The following is a 13347-nucleotide window of genomic DNA, read 5'->3' as shown; positions in this document are numbered from 1 at the left end:
TTTTTTCCCCTTTGGAATAGACTATTTTTAGAGCAGTTTTAAATTTCAAGAAAGATTAGAAAGCATTAAGAATTGGCTACATGTCTCTTTTTCACTCTCTCTCTCATGCACAATGCATATATAGTCTCCTCTATTATTATGATTACTGTGAAACATCTGTTAAAACTGATGAAAGAATAATGGTACTTAATGCACTCTTTTGTGGTACTTTCTGGGATTTTGACAAATGTGTGATAAGAAACCCATCATGATAGTGTCAAGTGGTGTTGCATAGCCTAGTAATCCATAGGGTCTTCCTATCTCCATTCCTATTGTCTCCCTTCTCAAAATTCTGGAAACCATTGATATTTTTACTGTCTGCATAGTTTTGCCTTCTTTAGAATGTCACATATTTGTAATAATAGAGTATGGAGCCTTTTCACATTTGGTTTTCTGAGAAATATTCATTAAAGATTTCTCTTCATAACTTTTGATGGCTTGATAGTTCATGTTTTTTATGACCATTAATAATCCCTTGAATGGCTATGCCAGTTTAATCATCCATTCATCTGTCGAGATCTATCTTTATTGTTCATATAGACCTCAATTCAGAAACTCCTCCATCCTGAGCCTCCAGCCATTAATGAATCACATTTTGATAGTTCCCAGGGGTACAGGCAGTTGGTTCCTCCTCATAAGTTTCTGTCCTGGGAAACATGCCTCTCTCTATTCACCTGCCCCACTCCCCTCCGCAGTCCCCCTCCCTGTTCAGGACCATGGTTTGTCCTGTGACCTCTTATCTATGATGGATGTGAAAAGAATTGATTTTTAGATTGTTCAGCTTTTGTTTTAAGTCTGTTGGTGTTTTATTAGAAGACAGGGGATTCTTTGTTTTCCTGGCCCATCCACAGATTTCATAATTCCCTGTAATTATGAATTCTCATCTTTAATTCTCCTTAAAGATGAGACTCATTTCTTTCCCTCTTCCCAAGGGCAAACAAACTGCCAGGTTTCGATGACTGGTCATTTGGGGAGACAGTTTTCTGCTTCTACCTTTCTGTTGATGCTAAACCCATAAAAGCAGATGATCTTTGGTCACAGAATTTCCTGTTCCTTTTGTATGTTTAAAGTGATTTTTCTTTCATCTCCCAAAAACTATGACAAAATTATCTTTTCTCCTCTTGAGGCTTAAGTTGTTTGCTGTATATAGGAGAAGAGCAGGGGAGGATGGGCTTCATGCCTTTCTGACAAGGTTGGTTAATCATTACAGGAGACTCTCTCTGGATCACAGATCTGCTTCCTAATGTTCTCATGAGTGCCCACCAAAGGATCAAAGGAAGAGACTGAGTGAGGGTGAATTTCTTTTTTGTTCCCAGGATTTTCTATCATGCTAGAAAAGAGAGAGACAATAGCAATTTACTAAAATGTAACTGCTTTCTTTCTGTCTAATCATAGGGCATCCACTCTTTTTCCCCATGCTTTGTCTCAGGTTTTCCACTCTGTAGTCCTGCCTCTCCATAAACTTCAGGTCTCTGGGTTGGCCTCCAGTCTAGCTTCTGATGGTTTCAAAATATGTTGTGATTTTGCAGCACACCCAGCTTTGTGTTTTTGTTCTTGTGATTGTTATCATCGGCATCATAGACTCTCTTTCTAACTTCCTAGACAGAAGTAGAATACAGGCTATATTTTAGTCTAATTTGAGTTTTAATTATGGTAGCGTCACCCAGTAGTGTGCTCAGTAACGTATCTGGTATATTTATTCTGACAGTATAAAGTGATAATGTTTTATACTTTTTACCTGCATGTCAAAATAAAAAAAAAGATAAAATGTGACCTACAGAAATAAATACAGTATGTTATGGGACTAAAAACAGAAAGAAATTCATGGTAAAGGATAATGAGGTGAAGGATATCATAAGGTCTTGTATACTTGTTATAGATGGAAGAACAAATAAAATATATCCTCAAGAAAAGAACAAACCATTTTCTCAGGAAAGGAACATAGAGGTTTGGAGGGAAATTACTCCCTTGAGTCACCATAAAAGAAGAAAATTGGAGTACAGCAGACAACATACGAAACATCATGCCAATAATAAATATAAGCTTTAGGTGTTTATTGGTTTCTTATTTGTTTCTCTATGGAAATTGAGGCCATAATGCCCAAATTAGTAAAAGTAGCATTCAAAGTAAACACAAAAGCACCCCTCAAGTCCAAATAGGTATTTCTCTTTCTTGATCTTTGAATAAGATAAAAGATATAGATAATGATGGAATAGGGGTTTTATGGACCATATGTCCTTCAAGTAGTGCTCTAAGACTCTATGAGTATTGGTTTCCAAACTGAAATATTGGTTAATGTTGGAAATAAATATGTATATGCATTATTACATATACATATAAATATGTATATGTATATATATATATATACTATATATATGTATACACACGCACACACACACACACAGTCTCATATCAAAAACTCACAAGAGACTGTAGTGTTTTATAACAACTAGAAGAAATATTAAAATACACTTTTGTGAATCAAAGCACTTTAAAGAATTGGGAAGTGTGAATATATGGTCATTCCCATTTTGCATTATTAAGTTGATGATAAAGTGTATGTGTAGTGTACAGGACCCCTTGCAACATTGAAAATGAGAGTAGAAGATCTGTGAACTTTACATTGGTGTCGTGAAAACTACAGACCCACTGTTTGAAAATTTTTCATTATCTGCAAATTTATTGATTCTTACTGATCTTCAAATAAGGCCATTTGTAATCAAGTCCCTTTTGTAATTTCACTAATATAGCTTTATGTATTTTCTATGTCTTACTAATGCAATTGGAAGTTTTCATACAAGATAATGGGTGTTAATATATTTAAAGTACACATGCACTTCCCTATTCAAGGTAAGAACACAGTTTTACCTGATGTCAATGGACTGGAAAAAACCCTTCTGTATAGTTACAACATCAGGCAGATTAAACACATTTTAACCATTAACTGTTAGGTAACAGTTTCTCTATGCAAACTGTTACCTCTTTGAGTCTCAGTCTTATTATCTAGAAACACAGAATCTAAGGACAGATCATTTGTAAAGTTTTTAAGTTTTCTGTAATTGTTTTTCTTCATAAACTTGCACTTACAAAATAAATTTAGTAATAGCTATTATGAGATCATGAAAATACATAAGAATTTGTATTATGAGAAAATGTAATATCCTCCCTATAAAATTGAAAATCTTAAGACCTTCAGGGGTTTGTTGAACACATCCAGCAAATTAAAATTAAAATTATTTTAGCTTAATGAAGCAATTTATATAATATAGCAGTATTTATATAAAATGTCATATTTAATTTCTACAAGGCAGGATATTTTATTACAGAGAACAACATGTATTCCATATGTTAATATGCAGGATATTAGGAAGAAAATTATCATTTGGAGACAAAGTTATGCAAATCTTGTATAAATAATAAATACATTACTGCACTTTAAAATTGAACATACAAAAAAATTTACACAGTAGCACTTAGCCACTTTAGCACACACTTTTCAGTTCATTAGTTCAATAAATACTTAAAGAGTGCTTAGTATGTGCTAAGAACTATCCCAGATAACGAGGATACCCAGTGACCAAAACTGACAAATATACTACCTTTAAAATGAACTTACTGGGCTGGGGGTGTAGCTTATTAATAGCACTTACCCAACATGGGTGAGGCCCTGGGCTTTATCCCCAAGTGCAGCCATAAACAAACAAGCAAAAACAAAAATAAAAAGGCAAACAAAAACATACTCTAGTGTGTATGATGGGAGTGGGGAACTGGGAGAGGAGGAAGGGCAGACAGAAGAGAGAAACTAAATAGCTTGTCAGAGGTACAGAGATAGAGTGGGCAGTAGGACCACGGTGTGCCTTACTGATGAGGTCATATTTGAACAGAGATCTAAAGAGAGTAAGAGCTCTGTCCCCCAGAGGGAACACTACACTAACACAGAAACTTGCTTGGTGACCAGTTAGAGGAAGTTAAAAGTCAGATGTAAGAAATGAGAAACAGTCAGATGAGTGTGTGTGTGTGTTAGAGGGAGGGTGTGTTCATGTGTCAGGAGGGATGCGAGGGTCTGTAGAGAGGGCTGTTGTCATGAGTACCTTGAAGTCTGCTGAGGAGAAATGAAAAATCATTGGAAGACTGGGTACAAGGAAGTGACACAATCATGGATATTTAACAGAATCACTATGTCAGAATCACTTTGAGAAAAGATTGAGGCAAGAAGTGGCAAAAGTGGGGAACCAAATTATAAGCATGTTGCAAATAAAAAGTTTGGAATCAGTGACCCACAGTGAACCTGGTTGGAAAACATTGATTTCTGGTTGTATTTCAAAGGTAGCATCAAATGAATTTGATAATAGAAAAATGAGAAAGAGAGAAGCCAAAAGTAATCTTAGATTTCTCACCTGAGCATCTAGAAGGTTGGAGTTGCATTAGCTCAAATGAGAAAGAACATGGAAGAGGTTGTTTTGAAATAAGGAATGCTTTGTAAATTCAATCATGGTTTTAATTTTCTATACTATGGGCAAATATGTTTGAAAGAAAGATTGAATGTTTTCATTGCCTTCTGGTTTGGATTGTTTTATATTTTATGTTTTTTATTTGTTAGGCACTATAATAATATGTATCCAAACCATCTGAATAGTCTGAAAATTCTTCCCTAGCATGAAATTTGTGCAGGTTTAGATTTTCTTGTACTTTCACTGGGACAATAATAAGCTTTCAATCATTTAAAGTGCTACTGAAATATTTCAAATTCGGTTTAAATGAAGTTATTATATTTTTAAAAAATTTATCATTAACCATTTACTAGCTGACATATGCCTTTTGATTAACAAATCAAAAAGTAAGAGATATATAAAAGAATATTTTTCAGTTACTCCTCTGAAAGGGCATTAATATACAAATTATATAAGGAACCCAAAAACCTTAAAACAAACCAAAAAATACTCTCAAATATCCCAATCAATAAATTGGCAAATGATCTAAACAGACATTTCTCAAAGAAGAAATGCAAATAGTCAACAAATATATGACAACATTTAAACATCCTTAGTGATCAGGGAAATGCATATAACAGCTGTGCTGAAATTTCATCTCTCTCCAATTAGAATAGCAATCATAAAGAACACAAATCTCAGTCATTTTTGGCAAGGACTTGGAGAAAATGCAAACTTATACATTATTGGTGGGACCGCAAATTAGTATGACCACCTTGGAAAGCTGTATGGAGTTTCCTCAAATGACTAGGAATCTCCATATAACCGAGCTATCCCACTGTTCAATATTTAACCTAGAGAACTAAAATCATCAAACTATGGTGATACATGTATATCAATGTCCACAGTAGTGCACGTAACAACAGACAAGTTACAGAATCAGCCAAGCTGCCTGTCAATAGAAGAATGAATAAAGAAAATGTGATATATAAAGAGAGTGGGGTTTTACTCAGGTATAAAGAAGAATGTAATTATGTCATTTGCTGGTAAATGGATGGACCTGGAGAACATCATGCCAAGTGAAATAAGCCAGACTCAGAAAGTCAAGCATCAAATGTCTTCTAAGTGGACGCTAAAGAAAAAAAGAGGGAGAAAATAAAAAGGAATTTAAAAAAGGAGATCTCATGAAAATAGAAGGGAGACTAATAGAGTTAAGGAAGATCAAGGGGGTAGAGGAAAAATGGGGAAGTGCTGAGGAATGAAGTCTATCAAAGTGTGCTATGTCCATGTCTGACTATACCACAGTGAATCTGGCTTATATATGCAATTATGATGTACTAATTAAAATAATAATGATAGCAATAGTAGAAGGGAGATCAGTACAGTAAGGTAAGTGGTTCAGGAGAGTGGAGTGGGAAAGGGGACACAGAGGGGAATGCGAATGATCTAATCATGTTATGTTCATGTGCAAATATCGCATAGTGAGTCTATTAAAATTACAATGCACCCCCCACCAAAAATAAAAAGGATTCTTAAGAGTTTAAACTTTTAAATCTTAAGGAACAATGTAGTACAGGGGCATTTTAGTCAGGACAATAAGAAAATGAAGGGAAAGAAGAGTAAGAAATGGGAAATGGGGTTGTTGTCAGGCCTCAGCTGATCTGAAAGGCCATGATCAATTTAAGGTCGTGATTCACGGCCTCTGGGGGGTCAGATCTGCCTTTCTAAATTTGTTGTCCACTACAGAGTCTATCCTCTAAGAAATGCCCTGACATTCAAACTTTTGCTTACGATTTTAGAAAATTCAGGAATCCCCAGAGACCTCCAAGTGTGAATGTCTACGTTTTTAGGAGTAAATCTGAAATGCTCCAGTTTGTAGATTCCTTCTCTAGAATTGAACCAATACAAAGTCAATAGAAGGAAGAATGCTACTGATGAAAACCATTCAAGCTTTTACTAACCTTCAGAAAGTATTTGTCTCTTTATTTAAGAGTGTGGGTGGAGGGGGAAGTTGCATGTAGCCAAAATGAGGAACACTTTATATAAGAGCCATTATAGTAAAATGAGGGTCACAAAAATGGAATCTTCTAATCCAGAAGACATGGCTTCCATCCTCTGCCCCACTCCCAGCCCCCAATTTTTTTAAACTGGTTAATACATTTATTATGAATAAAACACTAGGGTGAAGCAACTTAATGGGCACTTAAAATAATGTCAAATACAGAAACTTATTAGTAAGAACCTCACTGACCGATTTTTCTTCTTTTTTATCTACTGCTTACGTATTTTGTATACAAAGTGTGCTAATATGAAGAGCCTGTAAAGCTTCCCTACTTATGACTCTGTTCCTTGGGTCGTAACTTGTAGTGATTGATATCTAGCAGTTCGATTAAAATAAAAGTTTAATGAATGTATATTTTCATTTCCCTAGTGAGGAAAATGTTAGATATGATGGCATAGCAGTGAAGTTTTTTTTATTTTTTATGTTTACGGATTGTATTTTGATTCATTGTACACAAATGGGGTACATCATTTCATTTCTATGGTTGCACATGATGAAGATTCATACCATTTGTGTAATCATACATGTACATAGGGCACTGATGTCTGTCTCATTCCACCATCTTTCATATCCCCCCAATCTCATTTCCCTCTACATAATTCAAAGTTCCTCCATTCTTCTCTGAACCTCCACTGCCAACCCCCATTATGTATCATCATCCACTTATCAGGGAAAACATTCAGCCTTTGGTGTTGTAGAATTGGCTTATTTTACTTAGCATGATATTCTCCAATTCCATCCACTTACCTATAAATGCCATAATTTTATTCTTCTTTTTGTAGAGTATCTACATTGCCAAATCCTAAAAGACATTTCAAGATTCTCTCCACCTCAGATATCCATTTCCATTTCTGATTCATAAATTCCTATCTCTTTTACTATAAAAGCTCTTATATAAAGTGTTCATCATTTTGACTACATGCAACCACCCCTCCACCTACACTCTTTTATAATGAAAAGACAAACATTTTCTGAAGGTTAGTAAAAGCTTGAATGGTTTTCATTGGTAGCATTCTTTCTACTATTGACTTTGTATTGGTTCAATTCTATCAACAGAAAATAGGTCACCAGCCATAGTAGGGGTCATGACAGGTAATGTTCTGTCTCCTTTCCTCCTATCCATTTCTCATTGGGGAACAAGATACCAGCAGAAATTTAATTTCCAGTTAAAACCCCTGTAGTCATATCTGACCCAGCCATGTATTCAAGGCCTCATCACTCATTGCATCAATGATGTGGCATATGACTCTTCCTGTCTTCCTTGATTCTTGCCATCAAGGGCTCCAGCCACCCTAAAGCACATTCACAATGTGCATCCAGAAAAGTCACGACCTGCTCTTTTGAAGCAGCTGCTCCTGGAAGATGGGCTCCTATTAATCCCAAGTGCTCTTCTATCCTGATAATTTTTACTGTTACTTCTAAATTTTTCACATAACTCTATAATGACAACTTGAGACCATTGCTTTCACTGGCATCATCTACCAAGATGACCTCAGAGAGCAGGTAGTGTGGGAAGTGATTTACAACACTAAACAGTTCTAAGGGGAGTGCTCCAAGCTTCATGATGAAGCACAATGACTACCCTTGTATCTGGAAGTTCTTCAGGGTAGACTTTTGTCTTGCATCCTTCCATCTTACATCTGGCAGACTTCTATTAAGGGCAGTCAAATCACAGACCATGAGGTTAAACTGATTAATTTTGAACAGCTCTTTCATTTTCTCCTGGTCATCCTTAGGAATCAGCACAGCCTTTCCCATTTCTCCTGGGTCTTCCTGGTTTCTTGAAATAACAGCCCTCAGTGCAGACAACAGGGACCTCTCCTTCTTGTCATCACACTTGTTATGTTCACTGAAGTACAGCAGAAAGAAGACATCCACAAGGACCCACATCAGTGAAGTGGCCAGAATCACCTTGCAGTAAACCAGTCTCCTCATGTTTTTACTTGATTTCTAGTTAACACTGAGATTGAAGGCAAATGCTCCTGTGATGAATCCAAGCCACAGAGGTAAACTCCAGGTTGAAAGCAGGATGCATCCCATGTATGTAGTGTTTAGAAATTTCAAAATGACTTGAAAACATTCATCCTCAAAATACCTCAACAAAAATGCATCTGCTATCGTGGCCAAGGATTACATGAAGAGAGAAAGGGTGGTCCCTGCTCTTGATTCAGCCTCCCATCAAGCCCAGAGAGGACTTGTGTCATAGATGGACACAATACCCTTATTTTATTTATTTATTTTATATGTGGTGCTGAGGATGGAACCCAGTACCTCACATGTGCTAGGCCAGTGCTCTACCACTGAGCTACAACCCCAGCCCTAGGTTTGGACTTTGGTTCAGTGCCCTCAAGGGAGAGCCCAGATGCAGTCCACCCAGTGCAAGAATAGCCACCTAAAGGTCTGGGGTTGGGGTGCATCTGATGCAAGGGCCAGTTCCTAGAGGGTGCAGGTCAGCAGGACTGCTGGGGTTCCAGGACTGGAGGATCAGTATGTTCTCTAAAGATGGGGAGGGGGTAAGATTTCAGGGTGGTCAGGCCTGGTGAGATCACAGCCATGTTGAAGGCAGAGGGGACAAAGGGGAAGAACAGCAGCACTCCTGACACCCAGGTACAGTCTAGGGAACAGGACTGTGTGCAAAGTGACTGAGGGAGCCTCAGAGCACTTGAGGACTCATGTGGTGAGCAGTGGTCAGGCTGGACCTTTCCATCAGCCCAGTCCCCCCTTGAGAAGCTCTGGTTTCATGGGGGACAGCTGTGACAGCACCTGGGAAATGTACTTGTGTGGGTTGAAGATGGGAAGAGAAATTGAGGTGGTATTAAGAAAAGAGCAATGTAGAGAGGAAGGCCAATTGCATGTACCAAGGCCAGCCCCATTGATTATGAAGTCCATGTGTGGGACTGCTTCTGAGTGACCTTTTCACCCTGAGTAAATTGGAAGAAGCTTGAAACCTAGTTCATGGAAGCAAAGTGCCTGAAGCAGTAAAGATGGAGAAAATGCCCCAAGTTTTATCAGAAGGGGAGCTCCACTGCTGTGAGTGCTGGAAAACTCTCCTTTCAGCTGTAATGAGCCAGAAACAGCAGAGTGTTCAGTCACCAGCTCTTACTAATGCAAGAAATGCTGGGTTTACAAACAGAAGTGAAGCTAAGGATTCCCTCTCTCTGTCCTCAGCAAGCTCACAGTAGTTAGGAAAACAGGCCCTAGGGATTGGCCACCAGGCCATGGCCTGGCTGGGAGCTGCCTAGAGTTATTTCCTATACTATTTTGCCTTTGAAATGAATTTGGTTCTTTGGGATAGTTCACATTTTAATAGTTTAAGATTATGACCACACATTCTGAAACATCTCTATTGTTATATTTGTATTTTTCTTTTAAAAATTATTTAACTAATCATTCACCATATAAATATTAGAGAAGGAAAAATGAAAATGAAGTCACTGAATATAAATATAAACTATTTGCATATTGGTTTTTAAATTTTTCAAAATGTGTCCTTGCCCATTTTTGGGGGGGTAACAGGGGCACTTAACCACCGAGCCATATCCCCAGCCCTTTTTTATATTTTATTTAGAGACAGGGTCTCCCTAGGTTGCTTAAGGCCTCACTCAGTTGCTGAGACTTGTTTTGAACTCACGATCTTCCTGCCTCAGCTTCCTGAACCACTGGGATTATAGGTGTGCCCCACTGCCTCTTAAGAATTCAAATTCTGAAAATAATCAGAATAACCTGGTAAGTAGTGAAGGAAGTTCATAATTGAAAGTAGGAATAAAGATCAGTTAGTGAATGTGAACAGGAGGGGACAGCCTGGGTTCGAGCTCCACCTCTGCCATTGCTGTGGCCTGGGACACTAACTAATGTCTCTGCCTCAGCTTTCCATCTGTAAAATGGGGACAGTAGTAATGCCTATCTTACAGGAACAGTTTGATGACTCATTCAATGTTATATATATGTATATATTCCTTAGAAAGATTTCTGATCAGGTAGGAATGTAAGTTCACCATTATTAGGTTAAATGTAAAAAATATTTCAAGAAGTAATAGTTGATCAAAATGTTCTTGTTGTAGTTGGACTGCTACACAGTTAAAAAGTACAAAACATTCAGAATTTGAAGAGTAGAAGGGTACTTCAAAACACATGTCCAGAAAGGAAGGGTTCTGACTTTGGGCACCTATTCTTGAGGGCCTTTAAGTGACCAGCAAGATCATAAAGACATACAGAGATGTACTCTGGAGGTGTAATGGGAAGAAGCAGTTTGTTTCTCCATTGCTAGGTCTGTGGAATTCCATTCACCCGCTGAGCAAGGCCACTTCTGCCCGCGGATGATGGTGGGGGGTCTCCTCCAACATATGTGAGAGTACAGCTCTTAGGAAGGAAGACTTCCCTCACAAATGGGACAGTGTCATCCTCATCAGCAGGGAGCCCTCCAGGAAGGGTGGGGTGCTTCACTTCACTGGTAAATCATGGACAGCATGGACATGCAGTGCTCAGTAAGGTCACTCACTTGGTCTCTCAGACTTGAGATGATCAGAGACACAGGAGTAGTCAAGGTCTGGCAGCTCTTTGTTTTTTTTTTTTTTTTTCTTTCTGTTTTCTTTTTGGAAACAATAATGGGAATCAAGTTCAGTGGCTTTTAGGTAGACAAACTTCATTTATACCTATTTTCATGTTCACTTTTTATGACTTTTGAAGATGAATGCAAATAGTGTGGGCCACGTGGGGGTTGGCACAGATGACACCAGCCTGGAAACTGGCTTGGCAGTTTGTCTTCTACCTATGAAACTGTGGGAGACTCCAGATGTCACGAGACTTCTCCACATGAGGTCTGTGAGTCTGGGGAAATTGAAGCAGTTTGTTCTGACAGTGAGGAGTGAATGTATGGGGGAGAACCTGCCCCCACTTGTGTGTGGTCCAGAGCTCTCTGTCCCTCGAGACCTCCTGGTCTGGGGAACATGGGCAGGATCACTGAGGAGACCATTGGCTTTTTCACAGGGATGGACTGAATGGTGGTGACTCCAGGTTGGTGCAGGGGCAGCAGTTACAGGTGGACTGGACCCACCTGAGGAGAATGGGGTCCCTCCTGTGGTGTGGCTGTGAATCCATCTCCCACCCATGGACATGGGAGGCATGTAACACTGGGGCTCGGGCACCTGGCAGGTAAGGACAGGAAGGAGAGCCTGCTGGTGCCCTCAGCTGCAGGAGCACACTGGCCCCAACCCACCTCCTCCTGCCCTCTCCCATGAGTTAGCTCTGTCAGACAATGTCAGCATCTGATTAGACATAACATGCAAACTTGTGTGATTGGGTTCTGGATGCCTGTGAAAACAACATGGGAGGATCTGTCCTAGGACAGAGTAAACAATCCCTACACATGCAGGGAGGAAGTCTGAAAGCCCCCTTATAGCAGCTGAGGCCCCATGGGAAATGGCTGGACAGAAAAGGACCAGCACGGCAGGCATTTAGAGGCATTTTAGTAAGTCCATGCCAAGGTGTGGCCAAATTCACTAAAGAGTGCTCAAGGTAAGTTCTTCTCACTGTCCTTTCTCCTCTTCTCATTCACCCATATCTGTTTCTCTTCCTGGAGTGGAGGCCACATGTCAGATTAGATGGAGTGACTGCCCCCAATCATCTGATGGCTGGAGAGGAATTGACTTGGATAAAGGTGATTCAGCAAGAAGCAGCAGCTTTACAGCATCTGCATTGAAGTGCAGCTCTGGATCCACTCTTGCAGAGGCAATCTCATAGCAAGAGACTTCTCTCAAGTTTCAAATTTTGATCTACATTATGTGGAAAGCAAGAATTTTGAAGCCTAAACAAATTTACCAGCTGTTGTTGCAAGCCAGCCTGTGTTGAGTGTTCTCAGGTGTGCAGGACCAGGTGAGACATCATGGTGTCCTCTGGGTAACTCTGGGGCATGATGGAGGAGGAGCCATGCTGTGACACAGCTGGGGCTTAACAATGCCCAGGGGATGGGAATAGCAGGCTGCTCACCAGCAAAGGCGGGAATCAAGCCCTTCCTGAAGGACAGAGATGACAGTATGAACCCGCACATTTTAGGCAAAACAAAGAACGTTCTCATGAGAGGAGAGAAGTCAAAAGGATCAGGAAGAGACCCATGTGGAAGGTTTGGGTGCCTCTCTCCCAAAACAAAAACAACCTTCCTCCCTAATGGCTTCAATTCCTTTTTGTTAAATTGTTGAACCCCATTATTTTTTCAATTAAAAAAAATTCATCACAAAACAACTAGAGGTAGGACTAGTGTGGCTGTGGTATCGGGGAGGCACACTTTTCCTGAACTATAACCCTGGAAGTGACTGACAGCTCGTCTAATCCAGAACTACTTTGAGGCACCTGGAGATGTCCCTGGAAGGGTTGTCCATTCATGACCGTGGGCAGAAACTACAGCATGGCTGGGGAATAGGGTTTGTAACAGAGAGAAAGAAGGGAGGTGGTAGGTGTACGGAGAGAGGAAGGTCCCTTGGAAGGCCCCTTGGTCAGGGCACTGGAGCTTCAGTTCAGCCTGGACCTCTGCTGTTGGCAGTCAGCAAAAGCCAGTCCACTAAGCCTGGAGGTGAGGATGTAGGGGTGACTGCTCAAGGCTTAGGAAAGAGCCAGTTGTCTTGTCTATCTGAAAAACCACAAGACATTTTTAACATTATCACTTTTTCTGATGAAAAATTATACCTCTGGGTTAGTTTACATACTTTCATTCAATGTATCCAATTTCTAAGTAAAACAGTAAACAAAATATATCCCTGCCATTGTGGAAGTTAACAGGTTTCATAGGGTAGGCAGAAACTGAACAATGGACTTCTACAGTGC

At 39.5% G+C, this 13347-nt stretch overlaps 1 pseudogene; it reads right to left on the bottom strand.

The window, feature by feature from the left end:
* Window positions 1-5590: 5590 nt before the first annotated feature.
* On the bottom strand, window positions 5591-8466 carry LOC124965314 (polypeptide N-acetylgalactosaminyltransferase 13-like; annotated as a pseudogene).
* Window positions 8467-13347: the final 4881 nt, after the last annotated feature.

This window comes from Sciurus carolinensis, chromosome 15 (genome assembly GCF_902686445.1).
Source record: "Sciurus carolinensis chromosome 15, mSciCar1.2, whole genome shotgun sequence".
In the NCBI taxonomy this organism is placed as follows: domain Eukaryota; kingdom Metazoa; phylum Chordata; class Mammalia; order Rodentia; family Sciuridae; genus Sciurus; species Sciurus carolinensis.
The sequence above is the reverse complement of the archived record's forward strand: the minus strand, read 5'-3'. Positions and strand labels throughout refer to the sequence as shown.